Below are 10501 nucleotides of genomic sequence, written 5' to 3'. Positions count from 1 at the left end.
GTGGTCCCAAGTACCACAGGATATTATTGTTTACTTAGGGACTTTATCTTTGACTGAAGAGTATTCTGCCAAGATCTACAAGCTATTTCCTTATAAGAGGCTCTTCCCAAAAATAAAGAAACCTAACACTGTTGTTCTATCTTTTTTTCTTTTTGAAAGCCTTTCATTTAGGAATTTAAAATGCAGTCCCTGAAATACAAGGCCCAGCAGTTCAGAGATTAACTAGCTCTTTGCATTGATGTTAATTTGATGATACATTTATGTGTTATCCTCAAATGAAAACTCTAGAGGTAGGTGAAGAGAAATATCAGAATGTACTTGTTTTTAATCATAAAATGTCAAGGTTTAGCAGAGAGAGCTTAGAGATCATCTAATTCAACTCCCTGCTTATACAGATGAGGAGGATCTTGAGGGTCAAGAAGGAAAAAAAATTGCACAACATCATATAGGTAGTAAGTCACAAAATCAAGATTCTAACCTCCAGCTCTAAATTTTGTATCCTTATCACCCTTTTTTTTGCTCCTTTCTTCCTCCCCCCACCAAAAAAAAACCCCAACCTCCAATCAAAACACAGTGCTGGTGGGTGATGTGCACTGTACCACAGTTTATAACTGCTAAAGATCTCTCATGGTACCCATAGCAGAGCACACAAATCAGAAGCATCTTTCCAGAATCCCGAAGGCAAAGTCAAGTTCACCACATCTTCAAATGCTCCATTTGGTTTTTGCATTCTTCTCAGTCAAGTGGTGGTCCTGGCTCAGTGACAGGCAGGACATCTCACTTTCTGTGTTAGTTTGCATCTAGTAGGTCTAAAGGAAAGGGTTTTTTGGAACAGCTGGGTCTTTTGGCTGGGGTCTGGAGACAATGACGTTTTAAAGTTCATTCTAATTTTAGTACTTAGGAGATAGGAAACCCACTAAGGAAAATAGGCTCTTCTAAAGGAGATTGGCTAATGGCTTAAACACTCATTTGCTTAAACAGTTGGAATCGTTCAATTGTAAATGACTGGGGCTGGGTTTTTTTTTCCATGGGAAACATGCTGGCTATTAAAATGATACAATTCCACTCTGCTGTAGAGCGCTTGGATTGAAAAGCATTAGACCCCCATAACCATATTAGCAGTCATTTAGAAGACTTTAGAAGGCATCTAATGAACATGAATTTGGTCTGTGTCTAATAGGGATTTAATAGCTTGGAAAAAATTGAGTACTTGAGTAATTTGACATGGCTTATTTTTTCATTCAAACTTCCCAAATGCCTAATCTCATTAGAGGCTATAAATTATAAGTTACACTTACAGGGCCCATAAGTGGAAATTAATTATTCAGATATTGTTGGTTTTTATTAAATATTACAATTGAACATATAGGTGATATAGTGAATAGAATGTTGGACTTGGAGAGAGGAAGAGCTGGGTTCCAATCCTTACTAGCTGTGTGACCCTGAGGAAGTTACGTGACCTTTCTCAGCCTCAGTTACCATGACTGTAAAAATGGGGATAAAAACAGCACCTACTTCTGAGGGTTGTTCTGAGGATAAAATAAAGTAACATATATAAAATGCTTTGTAAATCTTAAAGCAGAATATACTTTATTATTATATAAATAGCTATACTTACTCAAATGACCTACTATTTAGAAAGTGCTTGGTGTTATGTATCTGGCACCAAAGAAGTTTAATGAATGCTTGTTGCTTCTCTGTCCCTCCTCCTGTCAATTCATTCTTCCTCTACCAAATCTATAGATCTGGTCCTTCCTTCTCTCCTCAGTGCTGGTCCCATGTTACCAGTTGCCTAATAGACATTTCATCTCAAACTCAACATGTCTCAAATATGCTCCATTATCTTTACCCCCCAACTCTGCTTCTCTTCCAAATTAGCCCATTCTGTGAGGGCACGACCAACCCTGTACTCACTAAGGAGTCATCTTCCCCTCCTCAATCTTCTTCATGCTGCATATGCCATCAGTTACCATGTTTTGCTGATTCGCCATCTAGAAGATCTCTTCTGGGGCAGAGCCAAGATGGCAGTATGAAGCTAGCATGTTCCCAGAGTTTTTCCTGGCACAACTTTAAATGAAATCTCTACACAGACTTTAAAGCTACAGATCCCCACAAAAAGAGAAAAACAAGTTCTCAAGATATTGTAAAAAATATCAGTAAAAGTCTATCACTTTGGAGACAAAAAGGGGAAACGTAGCCCACCAAGGCAGGAGAGTGGGAAAGCCAGAAGGAAGCTCTTAGCCACAGTGAAGCTTGGTTCCCAGCTCAGCAAACAGCTTGACAGCAAACCAGCCCAAACCCCAAAGTTCAAGCTCAGGGAACACTTGGGCAACAGACAGGACTGGGCAAGAAGCAACATGGATAAGAACAAACATCTGCATATGCAAAGCCTTTTGGATAAAGGAGGAAACAAACTTCTGCATAAGCAATGCATGGACTGCATTTTGTCAAGTGCTAAGCCAGGGAGATTCCAGTCCCATCACAACAAGTTTGGGACTATATTCCCTGTACCCCAGGAGCAGAGTTCAACTATCAAAATGAGCAAAATACCAAAAGGAATACTCACCATAGAAAACTGCTACGAAGAGAGATGACAAAAATGCCATCTCAGAAGAAGAAAGCAGTGACAAATTGTCTACATTTGAAACCACAAAGGAGTTTATAAATTGGCCTCAAATCTAAAAACCTTATGGAAGAGCTCACAAAGGATTTTAAAAACTAAAGAAGAGAGGGAAAAGCAAAATGGAAAAAAGAAATGAGAGCCATGCAGGAAAATTATGAAAAATTCATTGAAGAAATCAAGTCCTTTAAAAGTAAAAACAACAAATTGGAAAAAGAATGTAATTCATCAAAAAATAAAAGCAACCATTTGGAAAAGAAATGCAGCTCATGAAAAACTAAAATTAACCAATGAATAAGGAAAACCACTTAAAACTAAAATTAACCAACTGGAAAAGGAAACACAAAAACTAACTGAAGAAAATAAAATCCTAAAAATTACAATTGAACAAATCAAAACTAGTGATTCTATGAGACAACAAAATTCCATCAAACAAAACCAAAAAGCTGGAGAAATAGAAGAAAATGTAAAGTACCTTTTAGGAGAAACAAACAACATGGAAAATAGATCCGAGAGAGATCATTTATGAATTATTGATCTACTTGAAATCCTCAATTAAAAAAAAAAGAGCCTGGAAAATATCTTTCAGGAAACTATCATTGAAAACTGCCCTAATAGCCTAGAACAAGAAGACAAAATAGTTCTTGAAAAAATCCATGGAACGTCTCCAAAAAGAGACCCCAGAACAAAAATTCCAAGAAATATTGTAGTCAAATTCCAGAATTCTCAGATAAAGGATAAAATACTGCAAGCAGGCAAAAAGAAGCAATTTAAATATCAGAATTACACAGGACAAGTAGCAGCTAGGTGGCACAATGGATAGAACACCAGCCCTACAATCAGGAGGACCTGAGTTCAAATTCTGTCTCAGATACCTAGCTGTGTGACCTTGAGCAAGTCACTTAGGCCTAATCCTTTGTATAAAAAAAAAGAATTACACAGGACTTATCAGTTTCAACATTTAAGGATTGGAGGGTCAGGAATATGATATTTCAGAAGGTAAAAGACTGGATTACAACCAAAAATGAACTATCCTGCAAAATTCAACATATTCTTTCAAGGGGAAAAAAATGGATTTTCAATGAAATAAAGGAATTCCAACATTTTCTGATAAAAAGACCAGAAATAAAAAGAAAATTCGATCTTCAAATACAAAACTTAAGAGATGCATAAAAATGTAAACAGGAAGGGAAAAAATGAACAAGAACTTCAAATTGTATACATCTCTACAAGGAAAGATGCTTGTAACTCTTGAGAATTGTATTTCTCTTAGGATAGTTAAAAGAAACATACTTAGGGAGGGTATGGGTATAGGACAAAAGTGTTGAGTCTTTAGCCAATACCTCACCCTGCAAATATGGTTGCAGAGATTGTACTTAGAGATGGTATTTCATGAGTCATGAAGCAATGTTGATTAGTAGGGTGTGTTTTCTATTGGGATAGAAGGAGGGAGAGTACTTAGAGGATTTATACATAGAAGATCTCTTGCATCCCTTCCTTCTTCTCTGTTCACATCCAGTCAAACTGACATTCTTGCTATTCCTCACTTAGTTCATCTTCTTCTCCATGCCTTTGTACAAGTCATAACTTCCCCTTCTTAGGAGGCCCCATTTCCCTCCAAGGGAAGGGCAGGGCAGGGAAGAGAGGACAATAGTCAATGTGAGATCTACATTAGTAAATGCAGAAGGAAACCAAGTTGAATTTAAACCTTTCAGTTAGTGCTGCTTTCTTTGTAAGACTCCCCCAGTTGCTAATGCCTCCTCCAATTACTTTGTATTTATACTGTATATACCTCTATGTGTACATAATATTTCCCCCTAGAGAATGTAAGTTTCTTAAGGAGAGAGACTGATTTTTATTCTTGTACCTATGCCTGGTGTTCAATAGAAACTTAATAAATACTTGTTCATTGATTAAAGAGTCATTTTGAGAAAATCTAATCATTTGCCCCCTATGTCTCTTAATTTTCTATATTCAAAGGACAATTTCACATCTCCCATCAAGAGCTTTGGAAATGTTATAGGTCTGAGACCTATACAATTCTACATGCACAGGGAAGATGTCCTCCCATTCACTTGTTCCACGTCCAAGAGGTTGGAAGGGGAGCACAAGTAATTATGGGTTAGACTGTGAAGGGGAGTGTCCAGAAGAGTAGTAAGGGGAGTAGATGGTAGTCTTGTGATTGGTATATATTGACTGGTAGTTAAAGAGATCCATTTCCGAGTTATGACAGAGAAATCCTAGAAAGAGTCAACAACTGTGCATGAGGGGGTGCATGTGAGATTAAAGGGGTGACTCATACTACTCTCACACTATTTCATACATACCCCAAAGCCCTGCCAAGGCTCCCAAGCTCCACACTGAGAATGAATGAGTGTAAATGAGAGCTTTGCTAGCTACAATACATTCAGAGAAAGCCTTGAGAAAGGAAGATGACTACATGAGGAAGGCTCTGGTCAGGCCGTTAGTCCCTACAATTTCCACTGGAGTATATACTAATATTGAGTAAACTATGAGTTAGGAGTAAGTAAAGAGAAAGGAAAGTTAGGAGTTTGAAGTTTTATGCCATCTAGTAAATCTGAGTCATAGTAGTCTGCTTTTTTTTTAAATAAATTACTCCAAAGAGGCAGGGCAGGGAAGAGAGGACAATAGTCAATGTGAGATCTACATTAGTAAATGCAGAAGGAAACCAAGTTGAATTTAAACCTTTCATCTTAGAAAATATGTTAGAATGATCACCCATATTTCATAAGCAAAGATAATACAAAAAGTTCGATGTCAAAAAAGTCTCAAATGATTAGACTTCATTGGACTGTGATAGGAATGTGCTCTCTAGCTTTTCAGCTACTTTCCAAAATCTAAGTGTGACAAGATAGTAAGAGATTTCTACTTGCTGCTCTGCTGCATTGATTTTTGAAAACAAATGTATGAAACTCATCTGGTCAAAATGAGGCATGCTTTTAAATGAAGGAAAATAAGCATTCAGCATCCCTAAGTCTAGGCTGATTGAGAAGGAAACTTGAAAAGTTGCTTTCATTTTTAGCAATTCTCCCTTTTCAAAAATTTTCAAATATTCTCTTAACATTTTATGGTGTTTTTAATTATCAAAATTCGTTTAGTTAAACCACTGATTATGTATATTTAATCAACTGATCTATATCATTCTGTCCAATTGTTCTTACCATTATGCCAGGGATTTGGGATTGATTTATTCAGAAGATAACCTTGACTTTCCACATCACTTTGTTTAAACAGATATAGTCTTAAAGTGATAAAATAAAAAAAATAAGTCAATTTTTAAAAATGTCCTTTGAGGACTCATTTCTAAGAGATCTAAAGAACTGAGTCAAATTCATAAAAATACAAGTCATTCCCCAATTGATAAATGGTCAAAGGATATGAAAAGGCAATTCTCAGATGATGAAATTAAAGCTATCTATAGTCATATGAAAAAAATGCTCTAAATTATTATTGTTTAGAGAAATACAAATTAAAACAACTCTGAGGAACCAGCTCACACCTATCAGATTGGCCAACATGACTACAAAGGAAAATGATCAATGTTGGAGGGGATGTGAAAAAACTGGGACATCAATGCATTATTGGTGGAGTTGTGAACTGATCCAATCACGGAGAACAATTTAAATTACACCCAAAGGGTAAAAACTGTGGATATCTTTGATCTAGGAATATCACTTCTAGGTCTGTATCCCAGAGATCATGAAAAAGGGCAAAAAAAAACCCCCCTGCCACATATACAAAAATATTTATAGCAGTTCTTTTTATAGAGGCAAAAAATTGGCATTTGAGGGGATATCCATCAATTGGGGAATGGCTAAACAAATTGTGGTATATGAATGTGATGGAACATGATTGTTCTATAAGAAATCATGAGGGATGGGACTTCAGAATAACCTGGAAAGATCTGTATGAACTGATGCTGACTGAAGTGAGCAGTACCAAAAGAAAATTTTACACCCTAACCCCAACATTGGGTGATGATCAACTATGATGACTTGTTCATTTCAGCAGTACAATTTAAGGACAATTGTAAAAAACTTGTGATGGAAAATATCATCCACTTTCAGAAAAGGAACTATGGAGTTTAGCAGACCAAAGCTTTCTATTTTCAATTTTTAATAGTTATCCTACATATTATAATTTTTCTCTCTAATGTTTTTTATTTTGATTAGATTCTTCTTTTACAAAATGATTAATATGGATCTATGTTTGCATGGTTATACATGTATAGCCTTTCTGTCGGGGGAGGAGGAAGGAAGGGATGGAGAAAAATGTAAAACTGAAAACTTTGTAAAAAATGATTGTTGAAAAGTACCACTGCATCTAGTTGGGAAAATACATAAATATTTTTAAATGTCCTTTGAAGACAAATATTTGAATTACTTTTATGGAAAACAAAATACTCAGCCTAAATTGTGGCCAAATTATATTATCATTCTAAGATTAATATGCTAAAAGTGGTGTGCTAGCAGTCATTGTAGTTCCATTGAATACAGTAGGACATAGTGGAAAGTGCTCATGATTTGGAGTTACTGGGCCTGGGTTTGAATCCTGACTCAGTTCTTTCCTGGTTATGTGGCAGTGAAGTATTTCACTCCTACTTTATGGGTTCCAGTTTCCTCATCTATAAAATCAGAGGACTAGAAACTGGACTTCAGAATATTGAAAATAGGTGATTAAGTCAAATGGAGAAGTCAGCGAGAATCTCTGGGGTAGAAGGGATATCAGAGCCCAGCAAGTTCACCTTGTATCTGATGAGGAATCCCTCTGGCTACATTCCTGAGGACTGTTCATTCATCTGCTACTTAAAGATTTCCAGGGATGGGGAACTCACAATCTCCGAAGCAATAATTGTTATGAAGAATTTCCTTTAATCAAATCTGAGCATGTCTCTCTGTAACATCAGCAGATAGCTTTTTTGTTGTTATTGTTTAGTTAATTAAGAGATGAGGAAAGTGAGACCACAAAACTAGAGTAAGTTGAAGAATCAGGATTTATACCCAGGTCCTCTGACTCTAAATCTAATCCAGTTTGCTACTATTGCTTACATTTTCAATGTATTTTCCTGTGTTTAAAAAATTAATTAGGTGAGGGCATTCAATGGAGAAAGAATGTTTTTATTAAGTTAGCACTTTCCTAAGATTGAAAGACTTGAACATTAAATTACTCCCTCCCCCCACCAACTGCTCCTCATTCTCCCCCTAGGTTCAACAGTACAAGTCTTAGCCCTTACACACAGTGGGGTGCTGGGCAATCCCAGCTCCAGGGCCAGAGGGGTTCTTTCACTTATGGTTCTGTCATGTACTACTTGTGAAAGACTGGACAAAACATGGAAGCAATCTCAAAGAATCCTAGGCAGTGAGGATACAGGTAGGAAGAAGGAAACAAGAAATTTCTATTCTAAAAGGGGAGATAACAGCTGATCCTCTCTAGGCCTCCATTTCCTTTTATTTGATAACACCAGAATGCAGATCTGATCTGGCCAGGCAGAGAACAGGAGGACAGATGTGTTCCTGTCTCTGGGCACCATGAGACTCAGCCCACGTTCTCTCCACTAATTTTGTACTCTGATGTCTCATCATGACAAGAGATGACCCTGGAGATTCCCTGAAGTTATGCCAGTGAACAGAACACAAGCTCTGGTAGTTCCACCTAAGCCGGAAAAGTGGCAAATGTAGGCCTAGTAACAGGCTGGATGTGTCAGCCTCACTGAATGAAGAGGGACTCATCAGCAGGTTGCTTGCAAGATGATGAATTCCACAGCCCCAACAAATCTCAGAGACAATCTCCTGTGTCACAAAGGAATTGTAATTTGCATTGATGGAGGGAGCAAGGAGACAAATGAAATCACAGATGCTTGAAGTATTGAAGAGAACATTAGCTGTTCTGGCTGCTGTCACACTTAGTGACTCATCCTGAGCCTGAAGAACACTCCATGTCTCTGTCTTTTCCTCTTTGTTTCAGAGCAAGAAGGATACTCCTATGTCCTGTTCCTGCTTACCAAGGTTACCTATCCCACCCCCCCCCATGTCCTCCATTTCATCTACACTTCTGTCCTCCAAGGCCTTCTTTCATTAATTATCCTGTTTCTTTCTCTCGGTCTCTGTCTCTCCCCTGTGTCTATCTCTCTCTTTCTCTCACACACACCCACACACACCCCTCTAATCTTTATGAGTAGCCCAGTGCACCCTGGGTAGCTGGAAAGTCCAGCTTCAGCTGCTTACTTCCATTAGCTACAATGCTGCCAGGTTCCTCTTCTTCAAACAAGTTCTAATCCTCTCTCTATTTCTCTCTCTCTCTTTCTCCTCTTTACTTCTTCCCTCCCCATTTCTCCAGCTCTCTCCCTTTCCTCTTTCTGCCCCTCCTCTTTCCTCTCTCTCCCATCTCTGATTCAAACACCTTTGATGATAGCATATAAAGTTCAGGTGCTCCCCATCTGGCCCCAGCCTTCAGTTCTCCCACTAGGTCCTCCCTATACCCTATGCTTTAACCAAATTAGACTACTGTCAATCCCCAAACTTCTCTGAAATGAAAACCTACTTACTTACCATGTGCCAAACACTCTGCTAGGTTCTGAGGATACAAACAGTAAAAACAAGAGAGTCCCCACTTACTATTTTAAGGTTTTTGCAAGGCAATGGGGTTAAGTGGCTTGCCCAAGGCCACACAGATAGGTAATTATTAAGTGTCTGAGGTCGAATTTGAACTCAGATCCTCCTGACTCCAGGGCCAGTGCTCTATCCACTGCACCACCTAGCCACCCCTGACAGTCCCCACTTTCAAGGAGCCCACACTCTAATTGGAGGATTTAACATATTGAAGAGTTCAATTGCAGACCCAGAAGTCCTAAGGCACAGGTCAAATGTCTAAGCCCAAGGGTTTGGAGGCAAGAGAACAAAGGGTAAACCCCTGTTTTTGCTCTGGGCAAGTCTCTTTTCCTCTCTGGCCTTCTATTTCCTTTTCTGTTAAGAGCCAATATGGCACTAGGAGGTTTCCAAGATCCCTTGCAGCTCCAATACTATCATCAAAGACAGGGTAAGAATTCTTCTCCCTATTTTACAGAAGAAAATGAAAGCTGAGAGAGGTAAAGGATCTACCCACAGTCTCATAGCCAGGACATGGCAGAGCTGGAGGGGGTCCCACATGTGCCAATCCAAGCCTAGCATCCTTTCCACTAGCCCTTTCCCCCAGGACTTCATTGGCCTTTTCCTTGTTTCCACAGCAAAGATTATGTAAAGGCTAGAGAAAAACCATCCTAGATAATAGTCCATAGACTTTTGAATCCATTACACAGGACTTCTGGCTGAAGCCAGACAGGGTGGGGCTGTTTCAGAAAAGATTACCTTATCTATATTCATCTTATCAGAATGATTAAGATAAGGCCTAGTGTAAGAAACTTCAACAAGTAAAATCCCTCTTTAGAAATAATAAAAATCAGGGAGTGATTTCATTTTACAAAAGGATTTCTTTTGACTCTTAAAAAAGTGACTTTGGAGTTCCTTTAAGTAGTGAGTACAGTAGAAAGAATTCTGTACAGAGGTCTAATGGCCTGGATCATATAGGATGATAAATTTAAAGTTGGAAAGGACTTCATGGACAATCTAGTTCCCTCTCCCTCATTTCAAATATGAGAAAAAGGAGGCCTAGAGAGGTTCAATGACTTGCATCATCTGAGGCAGGATTTGAACCTGAGTTCTTGAACCCTAAATTCAGTATCACGATTTGGATATTGTAAGTAACAGCCATCATCTACTGATTGTGTCAACTTCACAATCCCTGTAGAGGGGTGGTCATCTACACTAATTACCAATCAACTCATGTGGGAGAGTGGATAAGCCCAAATAGCCTAGAAATGGTAGT

Source organism: Macrotis lagotis, chromosome X (genome assembly GCF_037893015.1).
Source record: "Macrotis lagotis isolate mMagLag1 chromosome X, bilby.v1.9.chrom.fasta, whole genome shotgun sequence".
Lineage (NCBI taxonomy): Eukaryota > Metazoa > Chordata > Mammalia > Peramelemorphia > Peramelidae > Macrotis > Macrotis lagotis.
The sequence above is the reverse complement of the archived record's forward strand: the minus strand, read 5'-3'. Positions refer to the sequence as shown.